The 25,648-nt window shown below is 38.2% G+C and overlaps 1 long non-coding RNA gene across 2 annotated transcripts in view; it reads left to right on the top strand.

The window, feature by feature from the left end:
• The window catches only part of LOC147370017 (uncharacterized), a 56,888-nt gene extending 38,778 nt beyond the window's left edge, over positions 1 to 18,110 (top strand). The window contains exon 3 of one of the 2 annotated variants that reach the window (XR_015168632.1): positions 17,336 to 18,110. This is a non-coding gene — a long non-coding RNA (uncharacterized LOC147370017). Of the gene's footprint in view, positions 1 to 8,531; positions 8,845 to 17,335 lie in introns of those variants that run through there. The other variant, XR_015168631.1, reaches the window with a different exon arrangement.
• The last annotated feature ends 7,538 nt before the right edge of the window (positions 18,111 to 25,648 follow it).

The following is a 25,648-nucleotide window of genomic DNA, read 5'->3' as shown; positions in this document are numbered from 1 at the left end:
TCACATCAGCTGGCATCAGCTTACTTTGTTGTATTGTCTTAATTTCTTAAAGCTTTTAATTGATGATACAGAGAAAGGCTAAGGTTTGGGTTTTTGCAGTCAGTACAAAGCAAATCATGATAAAGAAGGCATGCTTATATTGAATAAAGACAGAAAAAGAGTCACTCGAACTCTTATATTTGGTCATTCAGTGTCTATGTCAATGGCTGTTCTACTTTTCAAATGAATTTCAGCCTTTCATATGAGGTAAGTTAGCTGAAAAAAATTCTTCCATTATGTTGCAGAGAGATGCTGAAAATTAAATTCTTTAGTTTTTTGAAAGATCAAAGTCCCACAAGACTTCTAAGCCAAAAGCATCTTGTTAATGTTGATGAATCAAAAACTGAGAACTAATTAAGAAGTCATTTTTAATTTATAAAAAAGATATTTTCAGAATTTGATGACTATTTAAATATAGCAATTAGAGAGATGAATGGATACGAAAGGTGTGGTACATATACACAATGGAGTATTACTCAGCCATTAAAAAGAATACATTTGAATCAGTTCTAATGAGGTGGATGAAACTGGAGCCTATTATACAGAGTGAAGTAAGCCAGAAGGAAAAACATAAATACAGTATACTAACGCATATATATGGAATTTAGAAAGATGGTAACAATAACCCGGTGTACGAGACAGCAAAAGAGACACTGATGTATAGAACAGTCTTATGGACTCTGAGGGAGAGGGAGAGGGTGGGAAGATTTGGGAGAATGACATTGAAACATGTAAAATATCATGTAAGAAACGAGTTGCCAGTCCAGGTTTGATGCACGATACTGGATGCTTGGGGCTAGTGCACTGGGACGACCCAGAGGGATGGTATGGGGAGGGAGGAGGGATGAGGGTTCAGGATGGGGAACACATGTATAGCTGTGGTGGATTCATTTTGATATTTGGCAAAACTAATACAATTATGTAAAGTTTAAAAATAAAATAAAATTTAAAAAAAAAACAAAAAAATAAAAAAATAAATATAGCAATTAAAGCTTTATTTATGAGTATATGTGTGCAAACTAATATATTTTTAGGATTAGAGAAATGCACATTATGTGACATAAAATGATGAATGTAGGACTATGCACCTTTTCATTTATTAACCAGTTCATTTATTCAGCATGTATCATATGTTAATTCAAAATTGCTGTTAATTGTTGTTACATCCTTATGATATTAGGGGTAGACATGAAGAATTTTCAAGTGAATGGGATCAACTCTCTGCCACTGTAGATCATTCAGTCTAATAGAAGATTAAGACAAGTAAGCACAGTGAAAAAATAGAGTATGAAAAATACTAAGATATGAGGAGAATGGAATGATATAGAGGCACAAAACAGGGCACATAGCCCAGACTTGGATAGATCAAAGATTTCCTAGAAGAGATTTCTAAGTTGAGACCTAGAGTGTGGCAAGCAGCTCCATGCTGAAATAATCCCATGCATTTGGAATATTTAAGCTGATTAGTATGGTAAACAATTGCAAAAAGCTAAGTACAGCTCTAAAAAAAAAAAAAAAAAGAGCAAGAACTTTATGAGGCTGTGATAAGAATGCAGAGATTTTTGTGAATTCAGTTCTGGATTTTCTTTTTGATTACCAGAGGACACAACTAGACCATAGAACCAGGGCAACTTGGTGTCCCTATTAGCAGCCATACCAAGTATGGAGAAGAAAAATTTTAAGGAAAACTTTACCCCAATAGTTTTTGCAGAGTAATAGAATAAGGAGTTTAGGTATGAGGCTGTGATATAAACCAGAACACAGACACTTGCTTCATTCTGCCTAGTTAGTGAGAAATGCAGGTTAAAGAATGAGTAGATGTATTCCATAGGCTTTGAATCATTGTGTATTTGTTTTCATTTATCTATAAGCAATTTTTATTTCCTCTTTAATTTCTTCAGTGATCCACTGGTTGTTTAGTAGCACATTGATGTGCCTGGCTTTGTTACTGTTATTTGCAGTTTTCTTTCTTGTGATTTATTTTTAACCTCATAGTGCTGTGGCTGGAAAAGATGTTTGACATGATTTCTTATTTTATTGGCAATGGCACCCCACTCCAGTACTCTTGCCTGGAAAATCCCATGGATGGAGGAGCCTGGTAGGCTGCAGTCCATGGGGTCGCTAGGAGTCGGACACGACTGAGCGACTTCACTTTCACTTTTCAGTTTCACGCACTGGAGAAAGAAATGGCAACCCACTCCAGTGATCTTGCCTGGAGAATCCCAGGGACAGGGGAGCCTGGTGGGCTGCCATCTATGGGGCCGCACAGAGTCGGATACAACTGAAGTGACTTAGCATAGCATAGCATAGCATAGCATAAGTCTACTGAGGCTTGCTTTGTGGCCCATCATGTGATCTGTCCTGGAGAATGTTCCATGTACACTTGAAAACAATGTACATTCTGCTGCTTTCAGATAGAATATTCTATAAATATAAGTTAAGTCCATCTGGACTAAGGTATCATTTAAGGTCTGTCTCATTATTGATTTTCTGTCAGGATGATCTGTCCATTGATGTAAGTGGGTGTTAGATTCCCCTATATGACAAATCCACAGCTAACATTATACTCAAGGGTGAAAAGCTGAAAGCATTTCCTCAAGGAACAAGACTAGGATGTCATCTCTCACAACTTATTCAACACAATTTTGGAAGTCCTAGCCACAGTGATCAGAGAAGAAAAACAAACTAAAAGGAATCCAAATTGGAAATGAAGAATAAAGCTCTCACTGATAGCAGTTGATACGGTACTATACACAGAAAAACCTAAAGACACTATCAGAAAACTGTTAGAGCTCATTAATGAATTTGTTAAACTGAAGGATACAAAATTAATAAAATCAATGGAGAAATCTGTTGTATAGCTATAAATTAACAGTAAAAGTTTAGAAAGAGAAATTAAGGAAACAATCCCACTCACAATCACATCCAAAAGAATAAAATGCTGAGGAATATACCTACCTAAGGAGGAATAGACCTGTACTCCGAAAACTTTAAGACACTAAGAAACTGATGATCTAAGAAATTGTAATCAAAGATGACACAAAGAAATGGAACAAATATAGTGTTTTCAGATTGGAAAAATCAATATTGTCAGAATGAATATATTACCCAACAGTATCAATGTAATCTACAGTATCAATGAAATATTTATCAAATTACCAATGGTAGTTTTCACAGAAGTAGAAGAAAAAAATAACAATTTGTATGGGAATATTAAAGCCCTCCAATAGTCAACGCAGTCTTGAGAAAGAAAAACGGAGACAGTCCCTGGCTTCAGACTATACTAAAAAGCTACGGTAATCAAAACGGCATCATACTGGCACAAAAACAGACATGTAGATTGATGGAACAGGATGGAAAGAGGATAAATAAATACATACACCTGGGGTCGATCAGTCTATGACAAAGGAGGCCAGACTATACAATTAAGAAAAGACAGTGTCTTCAAAAAACAGTCCTGGGAAAACTGGACCGCTACATGTAAAAGAATGAAATTAGAACATTTTCTACACAATACACAAAAATAAACTCAAAATGGATTAAAGACCTGAATGTAAAGTTGGACACTATAAATCTCCTAAAGGAAAACATAGGCAGAATACTTTTTGACATAAATCACATCATTTTGGATCCATCTCCTAGAGTAATGAAAACAAAAATCAAAGTAAGGAAATGAAATCTGATTAAACTTAAAAGCTTTTGTTCAGCAAAGAAAACCATAAACAAAACAAAAAGACAACCTACATAATCAGAGAACACATTTGTAAACAATGCAAACGACAAGGGATTTATCCCCAAAATATAAAAACAGCTTATACAGCTCAATTAAAAAAAAAAAAAAGCCCAATCAAAATTGGGCAAGAGATCTAAACAGACATTTCTCCAAAGAAGACATATAAATGACCAAAGGAACATGAAAAAGTCCTCAATATTGTTAATCATTACAGAAATGAAAATCAAACATACAATGAGTATCACTTCACACCAGTCTGAATGTCCATCATTAAAAAAACCTACAAATTATTCATTCTGGACAGTATGTGGAGAAAAAGGAACCCTCTTATATGATTGATAGAAATGTAAATTGGAACAACCACTATGAAGAAAAGTATGGAGGCTCCTTAAAAAACTAAAAATAGAGTAAGGTTTGATCCTGCAATACCATTCCTAGGCATATATCCATAGAAACTTTAATTCAAAAATATTCATGCACCCCAGTATTCATTGCAACACTATTTACAATATCTAAAACATGGACATAACCTAAATGTCCATCAACAGAGGAATCGATTAAAAAAAGATGTGGCTTATATTTACAATGAAATATTATTCAGCTAAAACAAAGAATGAAATAAGCCATTTGCAGCATCATGGAAGGACTTAGAGATTATCATACTAAGTGAAATAAACTAGAAAAAGACAGATAAATGATATCACTTATGGCAACCCACTCCGGTACTCTTCCCTGGAAGATCCCATGGATGGGAGAGCATGGTAGGCTGCAGTCCATGGGGTCGCTGGGAGTCAGACACGACTGAATGACTTCACTTTCACTTTCCACTTTCATGCATTGGAGAAGGAAATGGCAACCCGCTCCAGTGTTCTTGCCTGGAGAATCCCATGGACGGAGAAGCCTGGTGGGCTGCAGTCCATGGGGTCGCACAGAGTCCGACATGACTGAAGCAATGCAGCAACAAGCAACAATGTATGAAATCTAAAAAAATGATACAAATGAACTTGTATGCAAAGCAGAAATAGATCACAGTCATAGAAAATAAATATATGGTTCCAAAAGAGAAACAAATGAGGGGGAAATAAATTAGGAGTGTGGGATTAATATACACATAGTACTATATATAAAATAGATGACCAACAAGTACATAGTATATAGCACAGGGAAATATACTCAATATTTTGTAATAATCTATAAGGGACAAGTAGAACGTATTAGTCACTCAGTCATGCCTTACTCTTTGGGATCCCATGAACTGTAGCCTGCCAGGCTCCTCTGTCCATGGAATCTTCCAGGCAAGAATATTGGAGTGGGTTGCCATTTCCTTCTCCAGGGGGTCTTTCCAACAAAGGGATTGAACCTGGGTCTCCTGCATTGCAGGCAGATTCTTTACTATCTGAGCCATCAGGGAAAATAATCTGAAAGAATGTACTTTGTTGTATATACAAAACTAAGACAAAATTGTATATTAACTATAATTCACTAAAAAAAAAAAGTGAGCAGAGACATGCTTAGCTGCCCTCCCAGGATCCAGTCACTTTTTCCTTTCACTATTATGTATAAACCAATATGATTTAGGTATCATACATCCCACCCACCCTATGAATGCGGAAACCAATCCTTTCCCTCTAAAGAAGAATTAACTCACGGGGATTGACTAATCACTATATCAACTTACTACCAGTGATCAGTTCAGGAATGAGCTTGTGATGTAATTTTAGTCAATGTAGTGTGAAAAGAAAAACATCTGCTTCATTGACTATGGTAAAGCCTTTGACTGTGAGGAATCACAACAAACTGTGGAAAACTCTTAAAGAGACGGGAAGACTGGAACATCTTACCTGTCTCATGAGAAATGAGTATGCAGGTCAAGAGGCAACAGTTAGAACTGGATGAGGAACAATGCACTGGTTCCAAATTGGGAAAGGAGTACATCAGCATGTATACTGTCACCCTTCTTATTGAACTTATATGCAGAGTACCTCATGCAAAATGCTGGGCTGAACGAATCACAAGCTGTAATCAAGATTGACAGGTGAAATATCAACAACCTTAGATATACAGATGATACCACTCTAATCACAGAGGTGAAGAGGAACTAAAGAACCTCTTCATGAGGGTGAAAGAGGAGAGGGGAAAAGCTGGCTTAAAACACCATTCAAAAACCTCAGATTGACTGGTTTAATTTCCTTGCCATCCAAGAGACTCTCAAGTCTTATCCAGCACCAGCACAGAGATCAGACCAGTCAATCCTAAAGGAAATCAACCCTGAATATTCATTGGAAGGATTGAGGCTCAAACTAAAGCTCTGATACTTTGGCCACCTGATGCAAAGAGCTGACTCATTGGAAAGACCTTGATGCTGGGAAAGATTGAGGACAGAAGGAGAAGGCGGGGTGGGGGGCTGGTCAGAGGATGAGATGGTTAGACAGCATCAGTGATTCAAAGGACATGAGACTGAGCAAACTCTGGGAGACAGTGAAGGAAAGGGAAGCCTGGTGTGCTACAGTTCATGGATTGCAAACGGTCGCACATGGCTTAGAGACTGAACAACAATAAAGAGAGCTTTTCAAAAGATGACCTAAAACTGGCATGTATGCAAGACAAAATCTGAACATGAAGGGCCATCTCAAGTACTACCAAGAAGATAAATCCAATTACCAAAGTATTGGAAGTCCTTACTCTACTGCAGTCACACTCACTTAAAGTATTATTTATGAATTGCTTTATGGTTTGAAAAATGTTTTCACATATATTTTATCATTTACATTCACAGAGCTTTGTGAGGGAGATATATTTCTTTTACAAATAAAAAAATTAATGTCTCATGGTTAAAAAAAATAAAACTCCTAAGATCATGGCATCTGGTTCTATTATTTCATGGCAAATGGAAAGGGAAAAAGTGGACAGAAAGGGAAAAAGTGACAGATTTTATTTTCTTGGGCTCCAACATCACTGCAGATGGTGTGTAGCCATGAAATTAAAAGCCTTTAATTTTTAGCTTGCTCCTTGGAACAAAAGCTATGACAAACTTAGCATATTAAAAAAGCAGAGATATTATTTTGCCAATAAAGGTCCACATAGTCAAAGCTATGGTTTTTCCAACAGTCATGTACGGATGTGAGAGTTGGACCATAAAGATGGCTGAGTGCTGAAGAATTGATGCTTTTAAACTGTGGTGCTGGAGAAAACTCTTGAGAGTCCATTTGATGGAAAGGAGATCAAACCAATCAATCTTAAAGGAAATTAATACTGAATATTCATTGGAAGGACTGATGCTGAAGCTGAAGCTCCAATACTTTGGCCACCTAATGTGAAGAGCCGACCATTGGAAAAGACCCTGATTCTGTGAAAGATTGAAGGCGAGAGAAGAAGGGGGTGGCAGAAGATGAAATGATTAGATAGCATCACTGACTCAATGGACATGGTTTTGAGCAAAACCCATGAGATAGTATAGGACAGAGGAGGCTGGCATGCTATAGTTCATGGGGCCATAAAGAGCTAGACATGACTTAGTTACTGAATGACAACAACAACATTGTAAGAAGAGGATGTTTGTTCTTCTGAATGAGCTCTCATCATCAATCGTTGTTCTGATTTGAATGATGTTATGTCTAACTATCTGCAACCAACATACTATAAGCCTATGGTGATGTAGTCACACTGTGAGTGAGGGGTCATAGTGTAGTGTTGCACTGTTCAATACAGTGGCCACTAGGTCTATGAATTTACTTAAATTTAAATTACTGAAAATTAAGTAAAGCTGAAAATTCATTTCCTAAATTCCAGTAGAAATTTTTACATGCTAAATAGCCACATGTGGCTATGGGTTACCATCATATTATGCTAATATATTAATAGAACATTTCTGCTATTACAGAATGTTCCATTGGACAGTGCTGGCCTAGAGAATCATAAAGAAACAGCACTGGAAACATTAGATTAAATCAACCCTGAAGCTTGCCCTACCTCTGGACTTCCAGATGTGTGAACCAATAAGTGCCATTGTCATTTAAACCAATTTGAGCTCAGCTTTCAATTCCTTCCAGATGAAAGAGTCCTAACTGATTAGACAGTTAAGCTGTTTAAAAATTAAAAATTTAGATTTTTTTACACCAAACTAGAACTGTGATTCTCTCCAATGACAGCTCCTATCATTTTGTCTGATACTTTAGTAAGTACTAAAAGTTTGGTCAATTAATAAAGGAATGATTAAATAAACTGCAAAGCTCTTTCTACTTAATAGGGTAAACATTTTTCTCCCAAAAACTGTTTTTGGCTTCTTGTTTTACCATGATTAATTTAACTTATTTGGACCATTGAAAATAAAATAAATGTTCAAATTTTCTGTTAATCAAAAGTCTTACTGAAAGAACCAAAAAATAATTCTTTGATTTTACAAGACAAAGACAGTTTATCTTCAAAGCTGTATAACCTCATATGGTTTAAAATCAGAGGTAACTGTCAACCCTCTTGCACACCATCCCTTCCTATTTGTCATTTTTAGGTGCTGGATGGGACTCATTAAAGGGTGATGTGACAATAGGGGGCAATTATATTTTTGTCATGAAGCAATCACGACTCTCAGAAAAGCTCAGGCACCCATCTGTGGCTTTTGCCTAAGGGGGGCAGTTTTCTTTTGATAATCTCACCTATTGGACTGTCATGTTCCACTGCTCAATTAATTTAGCCCAGTAGATGGTTCAATAAAAATGTTCCCTCTATTCAGGCGATTTGATGATTGTCTCTGCCCTTTCAGACCAAACAAAATGAAATTGTGGGCCTGAGTTCCTGCTGCTGCAAACAAAAGCTCTCAGGCCTGGCTGCCCTGTGTCCTTCCTGTGACTCTGACTCTAATGCAGATGGAGAGGGAGTGGAGCTGATCTTTCTTCACCCATCTGAGAAACAGCCAAGCAACTTTTTCTACAGTCAAGACATGAAGATTAAACAAACAACTAAAATGCCAAGTTCAGATCTAAATCTCATAGCTGACCTCAAAAATTAAAAAAATAACCCTTATATTTGAGACAGAATAATCTTATCTGCTTTATATATATATGCCCCACACACATATATACATATACATAGATTATATATACATGTTTTATTAATACATTTTATTATTTATTATAAATATTATGTATTACTTATTTATTTATAAATTTATTAATTGTATTAACATTTTATTTTATATTGGGGTATAGCCAATTAAAAATGCAGTGACAGTTTCAAGTGGACAGAAAAGGGACTCAGCCATATATATACATGTATCCCACAATATATTTTGACAAAGACAGTTTAGAGTTCAAAACAGAGCTAAATGCTCATTTTTCAAGACCCTAACAACTCTTCATATTATCAAATTCTAAGGGTCTTTTTTTGTTTCAAATTGATGGTCAAGAAATAAATGCATACTTACTTGATTATTAGTGACATTAAGCATACACTTATATATTTCTTGTAATGTAAAATTATACTGGGAATTGCCTGTTAATATATTTGCCCATTTCTTCTGTTGTTTAGCTTTTTAAAAATGATTTGTGGTATCTATGATGGAGCTAACAGAAACATTGAAATGAAAAGCAGTGAAAGATACATTTAACTATCAAAGAACTGAAGGTTGTGTGCTCCATTTGGGATCATGTTTGACGTAGGATATCAAAAAAAGAGAAGAAATACCTTAAAGTGAGATATGGGAAAGATCAATTGACTAAAAGCCATAGTGGATACTTTGGGAGGAATTGGTATGTTTAGCTACCATATATGGGGCTTCAATAATTAAAATCTACAAAAACGAGATCAGCATTAGCTGAGCATTAAATATGAATCTAAATCAATTTAAATGAGGACAAATTACACCTTAGATTCCTGGGAATTTAATTTAAAATGTCAAAACTATAACCATTCAATTCTCTATTTTACCTGGCAAATGTGGCTAGACTATGATTGCATGTGTGTCTATTTGAAGTGCTAAATAATATATTTAATAAGGGATCATATCTATAAGTTATTCTCTGGATTTCCCAACATGAGCTGTAAACAGGGTCCTCTCAGTCCTATGCATATTCTGAATCATGATTTATAATCCGAAAATTGCTCTCGGGTGACTGGTACTAAAGTATCTTCTAAACTATGGATTGTTGAAAAAGCAAGAGAGTTCCAAAAAAACATCTACTTCTGCTTTATTGACTACGCCAAAGCCTTTGACTGTGTGGATCACCACAAACTGTGGAAAATTTTTAGAGATGGGAATACCAGACCACCTGACCTGCCTCCTGAGAAATCTGTGTTCAGGTCAAGAAGCAACAGTTAGAACTAGACATGGAACAATAGATTGGTTCCAAATATGGAAAGGAGTACATCAAAACTGTATATTGTCACCCTGCTTATTTAACTTATATGCAGAGTACATCATGAGAAACGCTGGGCTGGCAGAAGCACAAGCTAGAGCCAAGATTGCCAGGAGAAATATCAATAACCTCAGATATGCAGATGACATCGCACTTAAGGCAGAAAGAGAAGAAATAAAGAGCCTCTTGATGAAAGTCAAAGAGAAGAGTAAAAAAAGTTGGCCTAAAACTCAACATTCAGAAAACTAAGATCATGGCATCTGTTCCCATCACTTCATGGCAAATAAATGGGGAAACAACAGAACCAGTGATAAACTTTATTTTGGGGGGCTCCAAAATCACTGCAGATGGTGACTGCAGCCATGAAATTAAAAGAAGCTTACTCCTTGGAAGAAAAGCTATGACCAACTTAGATAGCATATTAAAAAGCAGAGACATTACTTTGCCAACAAAGGTCTGTCCGGCCAAAGCCATGTTTTTTCCAATAATCGTGTACGGATGGGAGAGTGGGACTATAAAGAAAGCTGAGTGCCAAAGTTTTGGTACTTTTGAACTGTGGTGTTGGAGAAGACTCTTGAGAGTCCCTTAGACTGCAAGGTGATCCAACCAGTCCATCCTGAAGGAAATCTATCCTAAATATTCATTGGAAGGACTGAGGTTGAAACTGAAATTCCAATAGTTTATCCACCTGATGCGAAGAATTGACTCATTTGAAAAGACCCTGATGCTGGGAAAAATCGAAGGTGGGAGGAGAAGGGGACGACAGAGGATGAGATGGTTGGATGGCATTACCGACTCAATGGACATGAGTTTGAGTAAACTCCGGGAGTTGGTGATGGACAGAGAAGCCTGGAGTGCTTCGGTCCATGGGGTCACAAAGAGTTGGACACGACTGAGCAACTGAACTGAACTGAACTATTAATATGACTCTTGTTACTCTTAGATAAAATACTTTTTAATCAATTAATACAGAGAGGAGAGTAATATAGCAAAAAATATATTGCATTTAAAGTGAAAATATTTGAGTTGATTTATTGCCTATGTTAAGAGATACCCCTCGTCCAAGGTAAGGAACAATGGCTGCGCTTTGCTGGAGCAGTCATGAAGAGATACCCCACGTCCAAGGTATGAGAAATCCAAGTAAGATGGTAGGTATTGCAAGAAGGCATCAGAGGGCAGACACACTGAAACCATAATCACAGAAAACTAGTCAATCTAATCACACTAGGACCACAGCCTTGTTTAACTCAGTGAAACTAAGCCATGCCCAAGGGGCCACCCAAGACGGGTGGGTCATGATGGAGAGGTCTGACAGAATGTGGTCCACTGGAGAAGGGAATGGCAAACCACTTCAGTATCCTTGCCTTTAGAACCACATGAACAGTATGAAAGGCAAAATGATAGGATACTGAAAGAGGAATTCCCCAGGTCAGTAGGTGCCCAATATGCTACTGGAGATCAGTAGAGATATAACTCCAGAAAGAATGAAGGGATGGAGCCAAAACAAAAACAATACCCAGATGTGGATGTGACTGGTGATAGAAGCGAGGTCTGATGCTATAAAGATCAATATTGCATAGGAACCTGGAATGTCAGGTCCATGAATCAAGGCAAATTGGAAGTGGTCAAACAGGAGATGGCAAGAGTGAATCAGCAAACTAGGAATCAGCAAACTAAAATGGACTGGAATGGGTGAATTTAACTCAGGTGATCATTATATCTACTACTGCGGGCAGGAATTCCTTAGAAGAAAGGGAGTAGACATCATGGTCAACAAAAGAATTCGAAATGCAGTACTTGGATGCAATCTCAAAAATGACAGAATGATCTCTTTTCATTTCCAAGGCAAACCATTCAATATCACAGTAATCCAAGTCTATGCCCCAACCAGTAACAATGAAGAAGCTGAAGTTGAACGGTTCTATGAAGACCTACAAGACCTTTTAGAACTAACACCCAAAAAAGATGTCGTTTTCATTATAGGGGACCAGAATGCAAAACTAGGAAGTCATGAAACACCTGGAATAACAGACAAATTTGGTCTTGGAATAAGGAATGAAGCAGGGCAAAGACTAATAGAGTTTTGCCAAGAAAATGCACTGGTCATAACAAACACCCTCTTCCAACAACACAAGAGAAGACTCTACACATGGACATCACCAGATGGTCAACACCGAAATCAGATCGATTATATTCTTTGCAGCCAAAGATGGAGAAACTCTATACAGTCAGCAAAAACAAGACCAGAAGCTGACTGTGGCTCAGATCATGAACTCCTTATTGCCAAATTCAGACTTAAATTGAAGAAAGTAGGGAAAACCACTAGATCATTCAGGTATGACCTAAATCAAATCCCTTATGGTTATACAGTGGAAGTAAGAAATAGATTTAAGGGCCTAGATCTGATAGATAGAGTGCCTGATGAACTATGGATGGAGGTTCATAACATTGTACAGGAGACAGGAATCAAGACCATCCCCATGGAAAAGAAATGCAAAAAAGCAAACTGGCTGTCTGGGGAGGCCTTACAAATAGCTGTGAAAAGAAGAGAAGCGAAAAGAAAAGGCGAAAAGGAAAGATATAAACATCTGAATGCAGAGTTCCAAAGAATAGCAAGAAGAGATAAGAAAGCCTCCCTCAGCAATCAATGCAAACAGAGGAAAACAACAGAATAGAAAAGACTAGAGATCTCTTCAAGAAAATTAGAGATACCAAGGGAACATTTCATGCAAGATGGGCTCGATAAAGGACAGAAATGGTATGGACCTAACAGAAGCAGAAGATATTAAGAAGAGGTGGCAAGAATACACAGAAGAACTGTACAAAAAAGATCTTCATGACCCAGATAATCACCATGGTGTGATCACTCACCTAGAGCCAGACATCCTGGAATATGAAGTCAAGTGGACCTTAGAAAGCATTACTACGAACAAAGCTAGTGGAGGTGATGGCATTCCAGTTGAGCTATTTCAAATCCTGAAAGATGATGCTGTGAAAGTGCTGCACTCAATATGCCAGCAAATTTGGATAACTCAGCAGGGGCCACAGGACTGGAAAAGGTCTGTTTTCATTCAAATCCCAAAGAAAAGCAATGCCAAAGAATGCTCAAACTACCGCACAATTGCACTCATCTCACATGCTAGGAAAGTAATGCTCAAAGTTCTCCAAGCCAGACTTCAGGAATACATGAACCGTGAACTTTCAGATGTTCAATCCGGTTTTAGAAAAGGCAGAGGAACCAGAGATCAAATTGCCAACATCCGCTGGATCATCGAAAAAGCAAGAGAGTTCCGGAAAAACATCTATTTATGCTTTATTGACTGCCAAAGTTTTGACCGTGTGGATCACAATAAACTGTGGAAAATTCTGAAAGATATGGGAATACCAGACCACCTGACCTGCCTCTTGAGAAACCTATATAGAGGTCAGGAAGCAACAGTTAGAACTGGACATGGAACAACAGACTGGTTCCAAAGAGGAAAAGGAGTACGTCAAGGCTGTATATTGTCACCCTGCTTATTTAACTTCTATGCAGAGTACATCATGAGAAACGCTGGACTGGAAGAAAGACAAGCTGGAATCAAGATTGCCGGGAGAAATATCAATAACCTCAGATATGCACATGACACCACCCTTATGGCAGAAAATGAAGAGGAACTAAAGAGCTCCTTGATGAAAGTGAAAGTGGAGAGTGAAAAAGTTGGCTTAAAGCTCAACATTCAGAAAATGAAGATCATGGCATCCGGTCCCATCACTTCATGGGAAATAGATGGGGAAACAGTGTCAGACTTTATTTTTATGGGCTCCAAAATCACTGCAGATGTTGACTGCAGCCATGAAATTAAAAGACGCTTACTCTTTGGAAGGAAAGTTATGTCCAAAACCTAGACAGCATATTTAAAAGCAGAGACATTACTCTGCCAACAAAGGTCCGTCTAGTCAAGGCTATGGTTTTTCCTGTGGTCATGTATGGATGTGAGAGTTGGACTGTGAAGAAGGCTGAGCACTGAAGAATTGATGCTTTTGAACTGTGGTGTTGGAGAAGACTCTTGAGAGTCCCTTGAACTGCAAGGAGATTCAACCAGTCCATTCTGAAGGAGATCAGCCCTGGGATTTCTTTGGAAGGAATGATGCTGAAGCTGAAACTCCAGTACTTTGGCCACCTCATTAGAAGAGTTGACTCATTGGAAAAGACTCTGATGCTGGGAGGGATTGTGGGCAGGAGGAGAAGGGGACTACAGAGGATGAGATAGTTTGATGTCATCACTGACTGGATAGACGTGAGTCTGAGTGAACTCCGGGAGTTGGTGATGGACAGGGAAGCCTGGCGTGCTATGATTCATGGGGTCGCAAAGAGTCGGACATGACTGAGTGACTGAACTGAACTGAACTGAAAGGTATTTGAAATAAAAGATAAGAAGCATGGATATGAGATTTTAAGCACAAAGACAAAAATCAAAAGTTACTTTAGAAAATCTAATCCTAAGAATAGTTGCTGTAATGAAAGGAGCTCTCAACTTTGTGCTTCCTAGAAGAAAAGGAAAATCAGAACATTTAAGGAGGGATCCAGAATCAGATCAGATCAGATCAGATCAGTCACTCAGTGGTGTCCGACTCTTTGCAACCCCATGAATCGCAGCATGCCAGGCCTCCCTGTCCATCACCATCTCCTGGAGTTCACTCAAACTCACGTCCATCCAGTCGGTGATGCCATCCAGCCATCTCATACTCTGTCGTCCCCTTCTCCTCCTGCCCCCAATCCCTCCCAGCATCAGAGTCTTTTCCAAGGAGTCAACTTTTCACATCAGGTGGCCAAAGTACTGGAGTTTCAGCTTTAGCATCATTCCTTCCAAAGAAATCCCAGGGCTGATCTCCTTCAGAATGGACTGGTTGGATCTCCTTGCAGTCCAAGGGACTCTCAAGAGTCTTCTCCAACACCACAGTTCAAAAGCATCAATTCTTCGGCTCTCAGCCTTCTTCACAGTCCAACTCTCACATCCATACATGACCACAGGAAAAACCATAGCCTTGACTAGACAAACCTTTGTTGGCAGAATAGGTTACCCTAAAGAAAAATAATTCAGCAATGTCATTCCCAATGGTAAACTTACCTTGAGCACAAAATTTTAAAATTCTCAAGAAAAGTCTGTTAGTAGCTTATTACTTAAATAAAAACTCCTTGAAATGATCTCAGAGATCCTAAGAAGTTTTAATTTTACTTGTAGTCATCCAATAAATGCCTGACTTTATTTCCTATCTCAAATAGTCACTTTCGTTTTCTAGCCTTAATTCTTAATATTTATTAAAAAATAGAAATCTAGATCAGTGAATTTAAGGCTGGTATACTCTGCCATTTTAAACAAGATCTTAAAATGGAAGAGAATATATGAATTCAGTCGTACCCCAGGGGCTTTCCTGGTGCCTCAGACTGTAAAGAATCTGCCTGCAAAGCAGGAGACCTGGATTCTATTCCTGGGTCAGGAAGATCCCATGTAGAAGGGAATGACTACCCACTCCACTATTCTTGCCTGGAGAATTCCATGGACAGGGGAGCCTGGCAGGCTGCAGTCCATGCGGTGGCAAAGAGTCAGACAAGACTGAGCAACTCATGCTTTCATTTTAGAACATCCCCAAAATATGTTCATCATTAACTGTTCCACTTTTTAACAATCTAAGGAACAATTAGGGCCAGCATAGAGTTTAGATGCATAGCAGCTTCATTCATGTAGATGCTTCATGATTTATAAGCTACTGTCATATAGCTTGTCTAGTGAACAAGTATTTAACAAAATAATGTAAGCAAAATACTTGGGACATTGCCTAGTACATGATAAACATTCAGTTAATAAGAGCTATTATTATTATTTTATTAATAGCAGGTTGCTGATATAGCTTTTAAGAGTATACATTATACTGCTATAAAAATAAACTAAAAAAAAAACTAAGAATTTTCTAATGTTTCAAAATAAAAGTTCAATAGTCATGTAAGGAAAGTAACAGTTTATTTGAAAAAAATATGTCTTTTTAAAACTTTCCAACATTTCTTTTTCTCCACATTCCAACAAAATGTCTTACCATGTAGGGAAGCTTAGAGGATTATGAATTTTTAAGAGCCAATGTGAGTGAGGCAAACTTATGTTTATAATTTCTGTCTGTGAACTTCAATAGCTGTAATTTTAAAATCACACTAATGTTTATTTCTTAGTAATACAAGAAACACAGCCCTTTTACAGGACTGCTTCTATAAACTGTGCTGCCTGTATGTAGTGGGATAAGTTATGGCCTACAATTCTAAGGAGCAGTCCTTGTGTATTTGAATACGAACTGTTCATGAACAAAGAAAGAATTTGTCCGAATTCCCAACACAATTGATGACAGAAACTCACAAAGACTAATCATGTCCTATTTTAAAACGTATGTATGTACTAGTGCTTAATTTTGGCATCACTTTTCATAGATATGCTATTTTGATAATAAATCCTTTTTTTCTTAACTCAATTTTTTTGTAGGCACATAATTTTAGCCACCATATTGATAGCTACTAACAAAAAGTAATGAACATGAATATAAAATAATTTCATAGTTTTTGTAGACCTCCGTTTATTTTATTTGTAGTCTCAAATCAGTATTAGAGCCCTCTATGAATGAAACATACTGCTGCTGCTGCTGCTGCTGCTGCTAAGTCACTTCAGTCATGTCCGACTCTGTGCGACCCCATAGATGGCAGCCCACTAGGCTCCTCTGTCCCTGGGATTCTCCAGGCAAGAATACTGGAGTGGGTTGCCATTTCCTTCTCCAATGCATGAAAGTGAAAAGTGAAAGTGAAGTCACTCAGTCATGCCTGACTCTTAGCGACCCCATGGACTGAAGCCTACCAGGCTCCTCTGTCCATGGGATTTTCCAGGCAAAAGTACTGGAGTACTGTTATTTAAATAAATATACATGTAAAATTACCTCTAATTTTTTCCTAGACTACACAGTAACTGAAAATTTAATGTAAAATCTTTCTGTTAAAAACTTAAAAGCAATTCCAGCAAATCACTTGTTGATAGAGCAAGAACACTGTTATCAGTAGGATTTGTCAGGGGTTTATATTTAATTTAGAAATAAAAGGTCTTTAAAGTCTAAAAAAGATCTGGTAGCTTCTGGAAAATAGGCTAATTAATGTTCTCCAAGTATGAATGTCTGCTAATGGTTTTGATTGCTCTAACAGGATCTTCTGTGAAAGCTGACAATCAACTTCCTGCAAAGGCCTCAGTATTAAAGCGCACATGAGCAGGAAGAAGGAACAACACTTTCACTGAGACCTTTTGCAAGATGCCAAAGTAACCAGCTGTAGATAATGCACGCAAACACACCCTAAGACTGCATTTTGTTGTTGCTGTTCAGTTGCCAAGTCCTGTCCGACTCTTCCCAACCCCATGGACTGCACTATGGCCAGGCTTCCCTCCTTAAAAGACTGCATTCAAAGAGATTTAAAGGAAATTTTAGAGACGTGAAGCCACAAGCTAGCAAAGTCTTTTGGAAACATTCTGCCACTCCCTGGAGATTAAGCGTGGAACAAAACACACTGATTTTAAGAGTCTAGTACTAAAGTGTACAGGTGGATTTCTATTTTTTTTAACATGTTTTCTGTTTTCAATGTGCTCTTGGGAGAAAGTCACAAATAAGTCACTTGGCTCCTGTCCATTTTTAAATGTCTAATTTTGCACATATCACTCTGCATTATCTCCTTAGAATGAAAATAAAAGTTGTTCCATCATGTCTGACTCTATGCAACCCCAAAGAATTCTCCAGGCCAGAATACTGGAGTTGGTAGCCTTTCCCTTTTCCAGGGGTCTTCCCAACCCTGCGATTGAACCGGGGTTTCCTGCATTGCAGGTGGATTCTTTACCAGCTGAGCCACAAGGGTAGCCCAAGAATACTGGAGTGGGTAGCCTATCCCTTCTCCAGCATATCTTCCCAACCCAGGATTTGAACCGGGTTTCCTGCATTGCAGGCAGATTCTTTACAAACTGAGCTATCAGGGAAGCCCCTCCTTAGAGTTTGTATGCCATTTCCATAAACAACCATTTCTCAAGAGAATTAGTTTATTAGTTGTGTTTATGCATCAACTTTTGACATCCATAAAGGTATTACAAATGCCCAGGAATGTGATTACAGTTTAATTCTTTGTGAAAATACCAAAAATTTCAAGTATTAAAAGGGCAGTGCTTTACTGAGCAATTTCCTTATGATTTTTTGTTGCAGAGGTATCATCTTACAATGTTGAAAAATCATCCAAAAATTTACCATCATGTGCAGTCATCTGTTTTCATTTTTTAGCATACTTGTCTAGTATCTGTATAACAGTGATATTTAAATGTTGCACTCTACCCCCATTCAACTCCTTTCAGAATCTTTTCAAGAAAATACATTCCCCAGTTTGACATTTAAAGGTGTTTCCTCAAGCCATCTTCATTATTTTTTATTAATTTCCTGAAGACTGTTGGATAAAGAACTTTTTTTTTTCTGAAAAAAATGAAAGCATTAACCCAAGTTGCTTGAGCTCTCCTCCTCTAAGATTCAAAACAGAAAAGAAAAATACCTCATTGTATAACAAAAAGATTGAAGATAATTTGCAAGCTCCTTTGTATTTTTCAGGCAGTGACTTCAGCAGCAATGAATACAGAACTGTCCATGAACTTGAATAACTATCTTTGATAAATTTAATTTTTAATTGTCTTTATATGTACAATAATCCATATTTGGGGAATGCTTCCATGGTTCGTAGAAACTGAGTTACTTAGTCTAAAAGGCAATATGAAACGCATCAGATTCAATACCAAATAAATCCATACTATATCGCCCATTCCAATTATTTCTTTTTGGTATTACAACGAATGACAATAAAAGAAGAAACAACCCAATTGAATGGGTAAAACTCATGATGTAATCCGATGTAACACACGTAATGAAGTGGTAAGGTTTGGGGATTACTTATGCATTCGGGATTTCTGAGTCCATTTGCTTTTTTTCATCCTTGCATCAACATGATAAAGCCCAAAAGCAGCTAGGAAGTATCTTCCTTCCATATTTCTCACCCTCCCATAGTCTCCTTCCCTTCCCTATTTATTGGGCCAACCAAAAGTCCATTTGGTTTTTAAGTAAAAATAAAAGACATGTTTTTCATTTTCACTAATAACTATTAAATAACGTATTCACCATTTTGTTCCATTTTCTTTTTTTCTACCATTTTTCAGGCAACTTCATAATTCCATCTTCCCAAAACTTTTAATCTTTTTGAAAGAAGACCTATTCCAGGTGCCTTTTACACTTTCCCAGGGAACTGAAATTTTTTCCATTAAGAGAATTTTGTAAAGACCGAAATAAATAGAAACCCAAAGGTGCAATGGCTGGTGAATGCAATGGGTGAATCAGAACTTCCCAGTCAAGCTGTAACAGTTTTTGCCCAATCATCAAAGAAACAGTGGCCTTAAGTAATTCCGGTGGAAAATTATGCATTTTCTGTTCCAGACGCTTTTCGAGTGCTGATTTCAATTGGTCTAATTGGGAGCAGTACTTGCTGGAATGAAATGTTTGGTTTTCTGGAAGGAGTTTATAATAGAGGATTCCTTTTCAACTCCCCCATATACACACCATCACCTTTAGATGAAGACTGGGCTCTACTATAGTTGGTGATGGTTCATTTCACTTGCCCATAGTCTCTTTCATTCCACATTATTGTACAGTATCCGCTTTTCATTGCCCATCACAGTTTGTTTTAAAAATGGAACACTTTGTTATGTTCTAGTAGAGAATCACATGCAGAAAGGAAGCCAAGAAGATTTTCCTGCTTAACTTAGGTGGAACCCAAACATCAAAATGATTAAAATAACCAAGTTGGTGCAAATACTTTTCAACATTTGATTTGGATATTTTGAGTATGTCAGCTGTCTCCTGCATGCTATAATATTGATTGTTCTCAATTAATGTCTCAATTTGATTGCTATCAACTTCAACTGATCTACCTGACCCTGGAGCATCCTCCAGTAAGGATTTTCTAATGCAAAACTTAGTAAACCACTTTTGACATATTTAATCTGTCACAGTACCTTCTCTACACACAAAATCTTGAAAGCATTTCAGTTGCATTTTTACCTTTCTTGAAGTAATAAAGCAAAATGTGCTGGAAATGTTGCTTTTTTCTCTTCCATCTTCAGTACTAAAATGGCTCCAAAAAATTCACTGATTTTCATAATTTTTTTAAAGTTCCTGCTGATATGACAGCTTCCACAATACAATGTAACAAAATTGTTCAGGTGAAATTAAAAACAACTAAGCACTACTAGGGCCATCTTATGGAAACAAAACAAAACAAAACACACAAATGAATGTTTTGCCCAATCCAGTAACTTCTACTACAGATCTGTGAATGAGAAGGCAATGGAGCAAAAGTCTATTTCCTTCTATCTCTCTGGTAAGTAATAACATCTGGACAAGATTCAGATCAGACATACGGATAAAGTTCATACTGGCATAAAGGCTTATGCTATCTTTCCAGTTCTGCTACACTAAAATAATAGAGGTACATGAAAAGAGGCCCCTAAGTCTGGAAAATGTAGGTATAGAGGAAGAATTATCAAATCTGTCAAAAGCAGTTTCCTCAGAAGTGGTAATTTGAGCTAAGTTCTGAAAAATACTGTTTTCCTATGAAGTATTGAGATACAAATTGACTTCTATGTGGACAGGGATAAAATCAGTATCCTGCTTTCTCTTGTCTCAGTTCAGTCACTCAGTCATGTCTGACTCTTTGAGACCCCATGAACCTCAGCACACCAGGCCTCCCTGTCCATCACCAACTCCCGGAATTCACCCAAACCCATGTCCACCGTGTCGGTAATGCCATCCAGCCATCTCATCCTCTGTGGTCCCCTTCTCCTCCTGCCCCCAATCCCTCCCAGCATCAGGGTCTTTTCAAATGAGTTAATTCTTCGCATGAGGTGGCCAAAGTATTGGAGTTTCAGCTTCAGCATCAGTCCTTCCAATGAACACTCAGGACTGATCTCCTTTAGGATGGACTGGGTGGATCTCCTTGCAGTCCAAGGGACTCTCAAGAGTCTTCTCCAACACCACAGTTCAAAAGCATCAATTCTTTGGTGCTCAGCCTTCTTCACAATCCAACTCTCCCATCCATACATGACCACAGGAAAAACCACAGCCTTTACTAGACGGACCTTTGTTGGCAAAGTAATGTCTCTGCTTTTCAATATGCTATCTAGGTTGGTCATAACTTTCCTTCCAAGGAGTAAGCGTCTTTTAATTTCATGGCTGCAGTCACCATCTGCAGTGATTTTGGAGCCCAGAAAAATTAAGTCAGCCACTGTTTCCACTGTTTCCCCATCTATTTCCCATGAAGTGATGGGACCAGATGCCATGATCTTAGTTTTCTGAATGTTGAGCTTTAAGCCAACTTTTTCACTCTCCTCTTTCTCTTTCATCAAGAGGCTCTTTAATTCTTCTTCACTTTCTGCCATAGGGTGGTGTCATCTGCGTATCTGAGGTTATTGATATTTTTCCCGGCACTCTTGATTCCAGCTTGTGCTTCTTCCAGCCCAGCATTTATCATGATGTACTCTGCATATAAGTTAAATAAGCAGGGTGACAATATACAGCCTTGACATACTCCTTTTCCTATTTGGAACCAGTCTGTTGTTCCATGTCCAGTTCTAACTGTCGCTTCCTGACCTGTATACAGGTTTCTCAAGAGGCAGGTCAAGTGGTCTGGTATTTCCATCTCTTTCAGAATTTTCCACAGTTTATTCTCTTGTCTAGAACCTAATATTTTTGACCCATTCCTGAATGGTCCATGAACAGTCATCAAGGGGCAGGACTTACAAGAAAATACGCAAACCACCTCTCCTCACATATAGTAGTTTAACTTACCAAACAGAGAAAAGGCAAATTTCCTGTGTAAGAAAATTTCCTGTCTGTCTCTCCTACCAGAGACGTGTTAGCAAGTTTAGGCAGATGTACAGAAAGGAGAATTAAACTAGTAAAAATTAAACTGAGAATGCATCTCTTTCACAAGCTTGAAAAGAGATAAGGACAGGATTCTCAAGTGAGTCCCATGAAGCCTAGCATGCACTGTTTGATTTTAAATCTCTGATGGCTAAGCCGTGTGTTTATTTAATTGTGTATGTGTACTAAGTCATACCCCACTCTGTGTGACCCTATGAACTGTAGCCTGCCAGGCTCCTCTCTCCATGGGATTCTCCAGGCAAGAATACTGGAGTGGGTTGTCATGCCTTTCTCCAGGGGATCTTTTCCACCCAGGGATAGAACCTGCATCTTTTATGTCTTCTGCATTGGCAGGTGGCTTCTTTACAACTAGTGTTACCTGGGAAGGCATTTCTTCGGGTAAATAAGGTAAAAGAAGGAAGATTTATCCACATTTCATTCTTAGGTTACCACTCATAACTCATCATACTTATTTTCAAAAGCAAATATATATTAGAACACAATTCAAGCAATAGTCAGTGAACATTTAATATGTGTCTGACATTGAATGATAAGGCAGTAAAATTGAGTAGGATACAGCCTTTGTCTTCAATTTGTTCACAGCTCTACAAGAGGAGAAGAGACATGAACTCAGCTAACAACACTAGATGGTGGTTCTACTGAGACTTCTGCAAGAGTAGAGAGGGCTAGGAATTGATCTTCTGACTGGGAGTGCAGGGTGGGATCAGCAAAGGTTTAAAAAAGGCTTGGAGGATGACTACAGACTGTTGTCGTTGTTGTCGTCTAGATACTAAGTCATTCGAACATTTGTGACTCCATTGACTGTAGCCCACCATGCTCCTCTGTAGCCCATTCCATTCCTCCATGGAATGTCCATGTGATCATTCCAGCAAGAATACTGGAATGAGTTGTCACTTCCTTCTCCAGGGGATCTTCCTGACTCAGCGATCAAATTCACATCTTCTGCATTGGCAGGCATTCTTTATCACTGAGCCACCAGGGAAGCCTGACTATAGATTACAATCATAGAAATGAATGGAATAATGGTAGTGCTTAAGCGAGGGTTCTGGAGAAGAAAAGAACATACTGTATTCCGAGACTGGTTGATGGGAACCCATGAGTACAACCTAGTGCACACAGCAGGTGTGGCAAGTGATGAGGTTGGAAAAGCAAGTCGGACCCTGACTGTAGCCTAATTGAATTTGCGTCATAGGTTTTAGAAAGAAAATGCTGATAGTTATGCAGGAAAGGAGTAACATAAATAACTAGAATTTTAAAGCCTTTCTAACATAATGAGACAATTCTGAAATCAATTAGGACAAAAGCAGTGGGAGTAGAAAGGAGAGGACAAATTTCAGAGATATTTTGGAAGGACAGGACATTGTGATAGTGTGAGACAAGTAAGGAAAAAGAGAGAGACAAGATGTTTCTATGTAAGGGCAAATGATTACATCATTAACAGGAAATACAAGAGAAAGTGGAGATTTGAGGTCAAGATGGAGCATGAAAAAATAATTCACCAGTTTCTGATAGGTCAAACTGAGAGTTCAATGAGTGATCTAACTGATGCTGTCAGGAGGTAGATGAAAGTCAGACTGATAAGGTAGAATGGAGACCTGCTGAGGGGTAAGTGATGACCAAAGCCATGGTATTGGCTGAGGCTAGGCAGCCCTGTGCACTAGGGTCTAGAATTTAAATGCATGTCCTTTTGGATGTCAGATACTGCTTTCTTTAGACCATTGTCCCAACAATCAGTATTTGTGTACCCCTCCACAATTAGCGGAGAAAGCAATGGCAACCCACACCAGTACTCTTGCCTAGAAAATCCCATGGACAGAGGAGCCTAGTAGGCTGCGGTCTATGGGGTCACTAAGAGTCAGTCACGGCTCAGGAATGTCACTTTCACTTTTCACTTTCATGCATTGGAGGAGAAAATGGCAACCCACTCCAGTGTTCCTGCCTGGAGAATCCCAGGGATTGGGGAGTCTGATGGGCTGTTGTCTATGGGGTTGCACAGAGTCAGACACGGGCTGAAGCAACTTAGCAGCAGCAGCAGCCACAATTAGCATCAAACACATTCAATTCTACTGTTCTCCCTCTACCATTTTCAACTATCCATTCCTTCAGCTACTCTGTTAACTGTCTTCTAAATATTTTCTAAGTCTATTCACCTTCTATTACAAGTACCCATGTCCAAGGTATATTTATTCCTCACCTGGATTTTTGTAAGAGCTCTTTAAAAATATTATGGATATTTTAAAATGTAGTATGCATAAAAGTAATGGGGTATTACAACACTCCCATATGTCAACCACTTATATCAAGGTTTGCTGTATCTGTTTCACCTAAGCTTTTGTTTGTTTTCTTCTGTTTTCCTTATTTTGCTAAAGAATTTTAAAAGAAATTTTGGACACCATATTACTCTTATCCATCTCAGTGTGCCTCTCTAAAAAACAGACATTGCCTTATGTAACCATTGCATTATTATCATACTTATAAATTAATGTTTATTATCTATTATCATTTTATACCCATTCTATAATCAATTAAATTTCTTCAGTTGTGCCCAAAATAACCCTGTATGTGAGACAGCAAAAGAGACACAGATGTATAGAACAGTCTTTTGGACTCTGTGGGGGGGCAGGGATGATTTGGGAGAATGGCATTGAAACATGTATAATATCACATAAGAAACGAATTGTCAGTCCAGGTTTGATGCAGAATACAGGATGCTTGGGGCTGGTGCACTGGGATGGCCCAGAGGGATGGTATGGGGAAGGAGGTGGGAGGGGGGTTCAGGATTGGGAACATGTGTACACCCGTGGTGGATTCATGTTGAAGTATGGCAAAACCAATACAATATTGTAAAGTAATTAGCCTCTAATTAAAATAAATAAATTAAAAAAATAACTTTTTTTTTTTTTTCTGTAGTTTGGTCAAGTAATCCAAGTGAGGTTTATAAAGTGAAAGTGAAGTCACTCAGTCGTGTCTGACTCTTTGGGACCAGGCTCCTCCATCCATGGGATTTTCCAGGCAAGAGTACTGGAGTGGGTTGCCATTTCCTTCTCCAGAGGATCTTCCCAACCCAGGGATCAAACCCGGGTCTCCTGCATTGTAAGCAGATGATTTACCACCTGAGCCACCAGGGAAGTCCTAAGTGAGGTTTATACATTATATTTAATTTAGTTTTGCTTATTCTCCCTAGAGTAACCTTGTTTCCTTCTTTCCCCCATGCCTTTAACTAATCTAGGATGACCCACCTCCTGGATTAGTCTGGTTACTTCCTTTTGAATGTTGTTTAATGTTCCTAATTCTCTTTATTTCCAGTAGGTAGAGATTAGCTCTAGAGATCTAAATAAATTCACATAATCTTTTGACAAGACAAGGATGAGATAGTTGGATGGCATCACCAACTCAATGGACATGAGTTTGAGTAAGCTCTGGAAGTTGGTGATGGACAGGGAAGCCTGGCGTGTTGCTGTCCATGGGGTTGCAAAGAGTCAGACACGACTGAGTGACTGAACTG

Source organism: Bos grunniens, chromosome 7, assembly GCF_055505025.1.
Source record: "Bos grunniens cultivar Pamir isolate PY7600 chromosome 7, Bosgru_T2T1.0, whole genome shotgun sequence".
Classification (NCBI taxonomy): domain Eukaryota; kingdom Metazoa; phylum Chordata; class Mammalia; order Artiodactyla; family Bovidae; genus Bos; species Bos grunniens.
This window is presented reverse-complemented; position numbering and strand designations above follow the sequence as displayed.